General features: G+C 32.8%; 1 non-coding gene across 1 annotated transcript; it reads left to right on the top strand.

The window, feature by feature from the left end:
* Positions 1-6,898: 6,898 nt before the first annotated feature.
* Positions 6,899-6,972, top strand: Trnar-ccu (transfer RNA arginine (anticodon CCU)). Its single transcript has one exon. It is a non-coding gene; the product is annotated as a tRNA-Arg (tRNA).
* The last annotated feature ends 4,889 nt before the right edge of the window (positions 6,973-11,861 follow it).

The following is an 11,861-nucleotide window of genomic DNA, read 5'->3' as shown; positions in this document are numbered from 1 at the left end:
GACTTTCCAGAATTATTTACAGTTTTCATTCTTTCCCCATACCTAAAATTTGTTTATATCACTATTGAAGTACTTAGAAATGGAACTGCGATTGTATTTATTTATCCCTAGACACCTTTGGCGACCAGCTGTTCGTCAGGAATATTGGTCCATTAAATATCAATTTATCTTGTACATAACCTGATAATCACGACTTGTTCAAACAAAACATCAAATTAAGGCAGAGAGCTTAATTATTTTAATAGTTTACATCTGTTTTGCTTATTGTGTTCATGAAACCTTCTAATGTAGTCGAACACCATATCGTCAAAGTGTCATAAAAATTTTAGGGCCTGGATAATGCATTTCAAATGGCATTTTTCCTTTGCGATAAATGTAAGTGAACTTCCTTTTTCTCATATAAGTTCCACAGAAGATTAGGAAAATTTTTCCTTTTTATTTCCAATGATGAAAGAAACTCAAATGTATTACATATTTGATGAAATAATGAAAATGTTTTAGAATTTTATTCCATCAATAAAAATCGGTTGTTGAATATTATGCAAAAAAAAAAAAAAAAAACTAATAAAATGTGTTTACTCAAGGAAAATTGCACGACAATTAAATTGGTATCCTTTATAAATTATATATCTATAAATTTTAAATCGACTTAAAATTCAGTTTTGCGTAATCGTATTCTCGGGACCTTTTGTGACACCCCCCACTGCAAAATATTAATTAATTTTTGATCAATTAAAATTTTTAAAAATAAAAGCATTAAGAAGTGCACTTTTCCAGCTTCCAAAGTATATACATTTGTATTAAACTTAATATTTCTTAATCAAATTATCTAACTTGTAGAGTATCAGCACACAGACACATATACATTTTTCTTGAATTTTAATAAAGATTTTTTAATCTATTGCTCTGAAAAATATTTTCAGTTTTTTGAGCAACTTTTTACATGTCTTTGCGTTGTGAAAATACCAATTTCGACACCGATACCAATTTTGACACCGTTTTTCTAAAAAATTCTCTGATATCCTTAAAAAATAAAATTTTAAAAAGCAATTAGATTTTTCGGTTAATAGATAACCTTGATAATTGAAGTTCTATTGTATTTTATCAACATTAAATTCAAAGAGCCTTGCTTCAAGTCTTAAGTAGGCATTTATCATCTCTTTTAAAGCCCTCCTGATTCCGCTGGCCCTTTCCTGGATGGAGATGTGTTTTCAATAGAGTCACTTCAATTTGCCTGAATGATTTCGAGGTGTCAGACCGCTGACGAATTTGTTCTGTAACGAGTATTCACAGGAGGTCTTTGAAGCAGGCATTTTGGTACTAAAGAGTGTCTTCTTTGTATTGGGGTTACAAACGGCAAAAGAGGGGGAAATTCCTACTTTACCCTCAAGTGATATATTACGAAAGGGGAGAAAAGAATGGGTTTACGTAGTTTCGTTTCTGTTTCTTTCTAAGGAATGTTCTTCCTGTGCTTTAAAAAAAAAGAAAAGAAAGAAAGTGTTGCAGTAAGGAATTGATAAATTTGAAATACTGTCGACTTTATTTAATATGATTGGGCTTTATAGTATCAAAAACTTCTGGTCCCGAGCCAAATCCAAATTATATAAAAATATTCACTTAGTGTAATTCATGTGATTATTACAATGTTTAATGTCACCAGGTTCGAAGTTAAGATATAACTGATCCTTCATTTTCAACCAGTGGTAATGATTGATGTTCGTGGAATTTCTTGATTTGTTGGTAAATAAACACCTGAGAGTATTTTCCCTGTGGGTTAGGTTTCGCATTCTTTAGCCTGAACTAGATGCGATTTGAATTGATTTAAACCAGCAGCGACGCTACCACGTCTGATTTGAATTCTATTGTGCAGTCATAAACCGTCGTTGTCTGCGATAGAATTAAGAAAGTAAAGCGGATAAATCAGAATTGATTTCAGTACTAAGGACAAGATTGAATTTCTTAACAAGTATAAACGTTTACATACATTGAATCAATACAATACAGTAATACAGCTGAAAATTTCGCAATTCCTTTATTATAATATACAGTACACTCCCGATTATCCGCGGAATTGGGCGGCGCGGCCGCCGCTTATAACAAAAATCGCGGATAATCCGAAAAAAGCTAAAAACAGGTATAGCAAAACAGTCATTCCAACTTTGAAAAATCGTTTTATGTACAATAAAACGTAAAATAAACAGCAGGAAATGTTTAACTAACGCTTAATATTTTAGTATATCACTCAAAACTAACCTAAAATGCATTTTGTTAATGAAAACAGAAAAGTGCTTTGTACTTACGAGGGGCGTCAAGGATACACAGAAAAATGAATACATATGTACTGTTTTAATACTGTAATGTATTATGTAATTACAAAAGCATAACTGTAAAACTGCACCTTTTTGAAGGAATCAGTCATCTGGAAGCATTTTCTCTTTGCTTAGAAGCAAAAAAAAAAAAAAACTTAGTGCGGCAGGCGCGGATAATCGGGAGTCTGTATATATATATATATAACTATGAGCTTTGTATGAGCAAAACTAAGCAATTAACATTTGCAGTTTCAATAATAAAAATTGTACTGAAAAAACTCTCCAATGAACGTCAAAATAAATCGAGCTCTTAAAATTTTGAAACCTGGAATCATCGTTCAGAAAATTTTAAAAGGATAGAAAGGATAGAATTTTTTTTAGTTGTTATTTTATAAATACGATATAAATAACCCTTAGGATGTGTTTTTATTCTTTTCCCTTTATGTGCTAAAAATACAACTCATTTTATTCGATTCGGTCATTGCTATCATTCAATAAATGTTATCAAAATTCTTAAGTTCCAAAGTGATCACATTAAGCTGTAGTAATGGTAGTTAAATGTAAAAATGTAATCATTATAATTTTGAAATAGATGTATTAATTTGTAAAACACCTTTATACACTTCAAGAAGGCTGGAATCCCTGAATGCAGAAATCACGTTCGAGATTTATGTGAGCTGTGATACCGATTCTGACTTTTGAATTATTGGCAATCTAAAAATTAATTGCAAAAGTTATTTGATGCTAATTATGGGTTTTGTCAAAAATTTCAATTAAAAAGTTTAAGTTATTTGATTTTAATGGTTTCTCAGCAAAATATTTTTAAATTTCATATTTTGATAAACATAAAACTCATACTATTTTAGAAATTTTACATTGATCCATTGTGCTAAAATATGCTTATAAATATTTTTGAAAATCAAATAAAAATAGAAAAAAATTATAAGTTAATTTAGACTGGCAGACTAATAATAGATTGATATCATAATAAAGATAATTTTTTGCTTATTAAAATGATGTAAAATCTTTTTTTGTGGTATTATAATTTGGGGACTTATCGCGGAAAAATGCAAGAATTGCGTTTATTTTTTAATAAAAACCTCAAAAAATCGCTTGGTGTTTCACCCCTCCCCCCCTTTATAAAGTATATATATATATATGTCAAGTTTAATAGTTGTCGGTTATACGGTCGAGCCTATAGAGCGCCAAAATACAAGTGCATACACATGTATTCATCTTCATTATTAACAAATATATATTTTGATTTCGTTTATGTTAAATTTTTGCAAAGAAATTATCAATATTTTATTTCAAAATATATATTATTTTAAATTATCTTAGTGTTTGCATATGAATCTTAATTTAACAGTTTAAATGAAATTTATATCCTTAATATTGTTTTTCTCTTATTGTTTCAGGAGAAGCATTATCGAATATTTGCGGCGATATAATTTTAAAAATAATATTGAGATTAATAGTAATCAATGGAACCAAAACAGAAAGACGTGTTAGCGAGTGATTTAAAGTTTCATTGTACATCAAAGTGAACCAAAATACAGCAAGGATACACAGGTTGTTATGCATAAAATCAAACTTTTTTTATTCTGATGCTTCAAGCTGTACTACATAAAATCAAATTTTTATCCCGATGTTATTTCAGGCAGTACTGCACAAAATCAAATTTTTATTTTGATGCCATTTACAAAGAAATTTTATGCATTAGCATCATAAAAGAAAAATTATAACAATCCCAAAGCGTTATCGGTAATGCCAGTTCCTGTTTGCAGGGTCTCAACAACGGAATATTAACACATTATTTTTATCGATCGAAATAAGAAGCTAATGCAGACAACAAAAAAAATGCCCTCAAACCCTATAGAATTAAAAGATTAATAATACTGAATTAATTACGCTTAAATGCAAAAGAACCGAAAATAAGGGCATAATTAGAAACTAATGACTGCACCTGCAATAACCAAAGATCGCCATAATCAAAATATTATCCCGCTGTCCGTCCATTAGCGCCGATTCTCCCAATCACGCCGAATATTGCTTGCTACGAACATTCCATTATTTTTTTCTTCCTCCTCTTTCACCATCAACGCCCTTAAAGACATTTTCTTCACGGAAATAAAATAAATCGCAATAATCCGACTCATTTACGCATCGAAAGGACAAAAATAGATTCTTCGCTTAACGAGGCTTAATTGCTTCTTTCTTAACGGGGAGGCCAGGCACGCGTAAATTAAGCTTAAAAACCATCCAACAGCAATTCCAGCGACAAAACCGTTTTACCATCATTTGCGAAAGGGAACGTTTCATTCACTCAATCCAAAAACGTTTACCGGAAAGAGACGGGGGGTGGTCCATTAACTGATCTTAATTAAAGCTCCGGTGGATAGAGATGGCAAGAGCAGTGAGGGAATGCTAAAAAGCTGTTAAATGTTCCCCTCCCCGCCATTGTGTTCTAAACACCTCGCATTTATTACAAGGGGCACAAAACGCCTAAATGAGCATTGCGGGGATATCCAATTTATATAGATGTATATGGCCATACACGCATCAAGCATTGCAGCAGAACTGTTGTAATGGTTTGAAATGAGGCATTTAGAAGGGGGAGGGACAGCCGATAAAAAAAATAAACGGTAGCAGCAATCCATGGTGGGGGAGGGTATGAAAGGACTCGTCGGGGGGTGTATCGGAGACTGGCAGGAGCAAAACCAACATCCTAATGAAGGCAATCGTTCGGACAGGAAATTAGAATCATCGCTTTTCCAGTCCCCCCCCTTCCTACCAGTTATCGCATCTCCTATTCCTGTTGGCGCTTCGGATTCGGGAGCTTATCGAACCTTTTTCCGCTCCACCCTTCGTCACAAAAGCCCATTTAGACTCACCCACCCTTCCCCCCATAGACGAGAAGGAGAGAAAAAATAATAGGAAAACTAAAAGGAAAGGGAAAAAAATACATAAAAGAATGAACCTCCCCTCCCCCTACGCCTCGGAAGCACGCGCAGTAGTGTGGTGGTTATAATACTCGGACCCCTTACGAGGCAAGATTCATATCTCCCAAAAAGCATTCTTGTAGTTGCTGAGGCCACTGCATGATCTTAGGGGATTAGCTGATTATTCACTTAAAGCCACGGGGATAGGGGGAGGATCAGCTATTAGATACATCCCCCTCTCGTTGGGGTGGTTTGGAGTGAAATATGATCGACGATGCGTTGATGGCCGAATTTGGACATAATCGTTTTGTCCAATTACGGCTCTCTCCTGGTGTTTTCTCCTATGACGACCGGATTTTAATAACTTTTCTGCGGAAATTGTGGTCCGTTATGGAGGAATTTACGAGCAGGTTGTTTTTTTCTTACTTTGTGGTTGGGTATAATGACATCTGGCTTTGATGTGCGTGTCAGTATCTTATGGTTGATTAAAGGCTCTTAATTTCTCCAAATACTACTTCAAAATTTTCGGAAAACAAAAGAGATTAAGTGTGATTTACGTCCAGATTTATTAGTTGGCAGTATATAATTCCTGACTGTTAAATAATACCAGTAAATTTAGAAGATTGGTGATAGATCAGGGGATTAAGTTTAAATAACGAGGGATTAAAAAATTATTATTCTTCAAATTGAATAAGGATTTTTCAGGAGTAACTACTTTTTTAAAAATAGTAATTTAATGAACACTTTCAAAATATCTCCTGTAGTTTTTTTATTCTTCATGATCCTCGAGTACAGTCTTAATGCAATGAGATGAAAGCTCATTTTATTAGGTCGGGGGGATGCTAATCAGTATTTCAAAAAACTCTTAGACTCATGCATATATATATCGTAATGATATTTTACACAGTAAATTCTATAAGTGATCAATAAATTTTAAACAGTTATAAATTTTTCACAGAAAAAAGAAATTCTTTCCACTCCACTTATCCACTTAGAAGTCAAGGCGCTGATTTAGCATTTACGCAAGCCAAGTTCAGTCCTGGACTAGCGCTTTATGAGCCCTCGTGCAAAATATGATATTTATGTGTGTCAAATGATGATACACATAAAAACAATGCTATTTCAAAAAACTTACAACGATTTTTTTTATCACGAATATTGTTTTTGAAAATATTTTCAGTTTTAAAACTGAATATATTGGGCATTAGCGATATTATATCTATCTATCTCTCTCTCTCTATATATATATATGTATGTATATAAAATCGAAACGAAAACGATTTTCTCTCGCATTTAATAAATTCGAATAAAAGTAACATATACAATAACAAGGTTTATAGTTTTTATTGCCATATACGATGCGTTGATCATTGATATAAATAATGATAAAATTCAAATTCGTTCTAGCAAATGTCCAAATATTCATTTTCAAGGTGACTGTTCTTAACTCAGTGAAATAAAACAACATAAATGAAAACAAGAGTAGAGAGAAATCGCGAGAAATTTTGTTGTTAAATGCAATAAATCAATACAGAAGCGAATTCTTTTTTGTTGAATTCTAAAAATGTTAACAAGATATGTGATATCAGAAATTTGTCTCAAAACTAGGTTATCCTAGATAAACGCAACGATGCCCTTCGACCCTGAGCCCTCGTGGCCCAATTGGATAAGGCATCGGTCTCCTAAACCGGGGATTGCGGGTTCGAGTCCCGCCGAGGGTAGGCAGTTTGTGTTTTATAAATTGCTATTGACCAATAATGAGGCAAAGCATATATTTTTATGAGAGATGACAAAATGACAGTCATCTGAACCATACAAGTTGAGCTGAACACACCAGATGTTATATATATATTTGCTATTGCAAGGAAAATTTATTAGTTAGCAATTTATTAGTTGCATGAATGTAGACGCTTATCAGATGATGAATGAATGACTTAACGATGACGTACGTCAGAAGGAATGACGAACGTCAGAAATGCGTATATCATGATAAATGTAAAAAAACATATTCCTTTCAAGCACATTTCTAATAAGAAAATAATTGTTAATATTCATGATCATAAGATTAAATAAATAGCAACAAAGTTTTAATTAATTAAAGATTAGACATCGCAGATTGTGATCCATTGAGTTCGGGTGCTCTGTCAATAAACCTCATCACTGGCGCTTCCGCTCTACCAGAAACAAAGTGAAAAAAACAAAATAAATAAAAAAATAAAAAAAACCATCGAAAAACTAATTATTGAACCTAAAATTATTCCTAAATTGGATTGGGATTTTTAAAAAACATATTCCTTTCAAGCACATTTCTAATAAGAAAATAATTGTTAATATTCATGATCATAAGGTTAAATCAATAGCAACAAAGTTTTAATTAATTAAAGATTAGACATCGGAGATTGTGATCCATTGAGATCGGGTGCTCTGTCAATAAACCTCATCACTGGTGTTTCCAGAAACGAAGTGAAAAAAATGACAAAAAAAAATCGAAAAACTAATTATTGAACCTAAAATTATTCCTAAATTGGACAGGGATTTTTAAACAACATAGCCCTGGTCTAGCACATTTAAATAGTTCTAATTTAATATCTTACTGTAATTATTCTTTGAATTTAAAAATCATACTTTAAAAATCACTCAACCCCCTTTACTTAACTTCCTAATTAGATGGCACATCTTATTTGAGACAATTATTATTATTTTAATCCTGGAATAATATAAAGGCATTTGAGGCAATGCTACGTTTTCAACTGATTTTTACATTTTAAATTATTTAATATTTCTCCTTAATTGCAAATTAAAAATTTAGTATTTCAATGCGCAATTCAGACTCATCATTGTATAGGAAGGGGTTAAGAAAAATGAATGCACGCAACTGAGAAAATAAAATTCATTTTTTGGGAGGAATATTAGCTTGCAATAGTTACGAGAGAAAAAAAGTATTTATCCATAAAACTACGTGCCTAAAAACGAAGATATGGGAGTTCATATTTAAGATCTAATTGTTTTTTTAATAAAATGCATTGCTTTTTACTTTCTCGTATACGTAATACAGAGAAAATATAGTAAAGGTCCAAAAATTTGAACTCGAGATTTTGACGAATCTTTACCTTTTAGATCTACTCGAGTCCAAAAAACATTTTTTTGGATAATGTCGATGCCAAAGATAACTGAAAAATGTTTTCAGCTAGACGATTGAAATTGTTATACAGTCTTTACATCAAATGTGCAATTTCTATCAAACTGTGAGCAAAATCTGCTGGGGGGGGGGGGGAGTACGTCTATCCGGCTGCTCAAATGTAAGTTAACACAATAATTACAAAAGGAAGGGAGCAAGATCTGTAAGATTCGGTACACAGACTTAACTTCCATATTGTAGACACCTTTTAAATTTTGAGCTAAATCCAACCACGGATTGATTATCCATCGATCTGTACTTTCAGAAACATGCAAACTCTATAATTCAAAAACACAATGACTAAAATATTATAGTAAATTAATTTATCAAATTTGCTATGCGATTTTGTGACTACATGTGCCGTTTTGTTTCAATCGGTTAAGAAAAACATGTCTAAAACACAAATTCCGTTTTTGGATACTATTAACGCATGCCAGGGACTTATCGCCAAATAACTCGCCAAGAATGTCACCACCGATTGATTAAAAATGCTAAATTCACACCAAAGATTAATATTTCGTAACTATTGTACACGAAGACCACGCAAGGCGTTCTCTGGCTTGACAAGTTTATTAGAGAGAGTGCGAGAAAGTTTTGGGAAAACCATTCCCACTGATTTTAATCCCAAATATACATTTAAAAATAAATACATGGGAAACCTAATATTTAAGTAGTCAATTTTTCACAAGTACATTTAGTAACTTTGTAGCTAAACTTTCAGTAACTAAAATAGTAACTTTGCACATATATTTACAAAATATTTTCTATAACTTTCTTAAGAAACAGTACCTTTGTATCTTTTCCGCATTTTATATTGTTCGTGTTCGAACTATAGTAAATTTTTGCTGGGCGATTATTCGCCTCGGATTCGAAACATCCGAATTCCTGCTCGTTGCTGCAATTCTTATAAAAATTAATTTAAGTAGGGAACTAAGCTAAAAATCGAATTTTGGCAGAACATCGAATATTTTTTAATTTATTATTTTGGATTTCTAAAATCTTTCTTTTATAAAACTTTATGAACTAAGTTTATAAATACATTTTATATAGCTTCCATGGTAAGAGTTATACATTTGTTCATTTAACATGATACGGCATTCTGGTGCAATCTGTGTTTCTATCTATGTAATACAATCTAGAATGAAATAGAACTATATTTTTTTCCAAAATTTGATCTCAGAGCGAGTAAATATCAAGAGTCTCATAAAAATAGACTTAAATATTGACAATCTTTTAATGGCCAGTAAAAAAAAAAAAAACTGAGAACAATTTTATACAAATAAATTTGTAAATTTTTAATAATGAAAGAAAGAGTTAGTATCTGAATTTTAAAAAAAGGCTAAATAATACTTAATATTTTCTTTCATTAAATGTAACAATTAGTTATTATGAGTTACTTCGAAGCCAAATTAAAGAAATTGGGCTTGTCTTGCCAATTGTCTTGTCGGATTTGTCTTGCTCCCTTGTCTTCTTCTTTGACTTTGACCTTTGTCCCGTTATATAACGAGATTTTTTTTTTTTTTTTTTTTTTTTTTTTTGCTAATATTATTTTGAATTTGGTTGTTTGTTTGTTTTTTTAATTCAAAGATTGTATATTTATATTTCATAATATGACTAGTCTAAATCTGTAGATTATTCCCGGTTGTTACCCTACCTAACTCCTCTGACGGGATTAACTTTATTACTAAATAAATGTGAATTCCTCCTCCATATTTCATCTCTTCCCTATTTTCAAAAAATCAAAAGCACACGCGATTCTAGTAATCTGACAACAGGCAGTACTTGAAAATAAAAAGTATATACCAATCTGAGTAGATTTCTGAAGAAGTAAATGCAACAATGATACTGAACAAATGTGAAAAACAATAAATATTTACAATCTGGTCTAAAAATTGTTATTAATCAATAGCATATTCCTCATCATACACGGGAATTATCAAGTTATAGTTGATATTTAAGACCAGTTAAAATACCGTCAATTTTCCTATTGTGACTACCACTTGCTAATACCTCCACAAGCAATACAACCACATATCTGTGCACAGTACCGTTTGTATTCTTCTGGAATTTTATTGCTTTATTCACTTTTCAGTTAAAATCCAGTTTTCAAATAAAAACGTTGTTGGGTCGCAAATTGCAACACACTTTTTTTGTGTGTGTTATTGTATTACAGCCATAGTGTACAAATGCTAGATTTATATGCCTTTTTTTTCTTGTTTTATTTTATTTTGACTTCCTAAATGTCTAAATGCTCCCTAAACTTTCGAACAGCAATAAAGTGCCTTGTGATTACTTCGCCGCGGCTGTACTTCACAAGATGGAATGAGTATTGACACACTACCCTACTATGTGTATGTCCAACAGTAAAATCTGGCAACAAACAACATCAATAACTTGCTTTTTCCCACTCTTTTCAACTTTTCAGCATTCTCACGCTCCCAGAGATATCACTCATGATCCACACCTTCAATTTTAACAAAGCTGTCTCCACCCCTCTCTGTTATTGCGGTCGCCGATAAACCCCAACATCTTCATTGTGAGCTGATGAAATGATACAACCACGTGCAGCGAAAAAATCAAAAATCAAAACAACAAAATATACACGAAAAAGGTTTTCCTTATAATTATGCGCAACCAACTAGTCGCCGGCCATTGGAAAAAGTAATAAGGCACCGATCACAACAAAAGATCACAAAGGAAAAAGCCAAGATCTCGCCGCAGGTGCCGGTCTGTCGAGGCTACCACAAAATGGCTCAAAAGTCAAATGGATTGCCACCACTTCTTGTTAAAACTGGGGATGGCCTCCCGTCGGTGGCATTTAGAATGTCTTTGTCGGAGGTCCTTTTCGGTCATCGAATCCATTCAGGACATCTTTTTGTGTGGCCGGCACTGGTGAGGAGCTCCTAAGGGGGTCTGTAGGGGTTGTTTAAAGCCGACGCCTGTAAAAAAAGAGAAGGTATGCCGAATTCGTCATGGTTCAAAATTATCTTCCGCTACCACTCAGTTAGGTAGCGTGTTCTAAGGATGTTTGAGTGTGGTACAATCATTCCTTGAATGAGTTGTTTTCAGTGACGGTTCCTCGTCAACTGACTGACATACGATCTGGATACGAGACGTGGCAAATTCGCAGATAGAGTTTGGAAAACAATCTTTGTAAACTAAGTGACAGATGATCCAGATACTAGACGCGTCAAATTCGTTGATTTGGGTTAGGGAACTAATCTTCCGAAAGTAAATAACAGATGATCCAGAAATGAGGCGTGGAAAATTCGTTGACTAGTCTTGAGAGCTAGATGGGACCAAAGATAATTGTTAACGAGGCTGAAACCTTACTTGAGTGGATAGATTTACTTTTTTAACGATCTGCATCCTCTAAGTTGATTTCATTTAAAGAAATATTGCCGTCTTTCTTTCTTATTTACTACAGAGAAA

This window comes from Argiope bruennichi, chromosome 8, assembly GCF_947563725.1.
Source record: "Argiope bruennichi chromosome 8, qqArgBrue1.1, whole genome shotgun sequence".
Lineage (NCBI taxonomy): Eukaryota > Metazoa > Arthropoda > Arachnida > Araneae > Araneidae > Argiope > Argiope bruennichi.
This window is presented reverse-complemented; position numbering and strand designations above follow the sequence as displayed.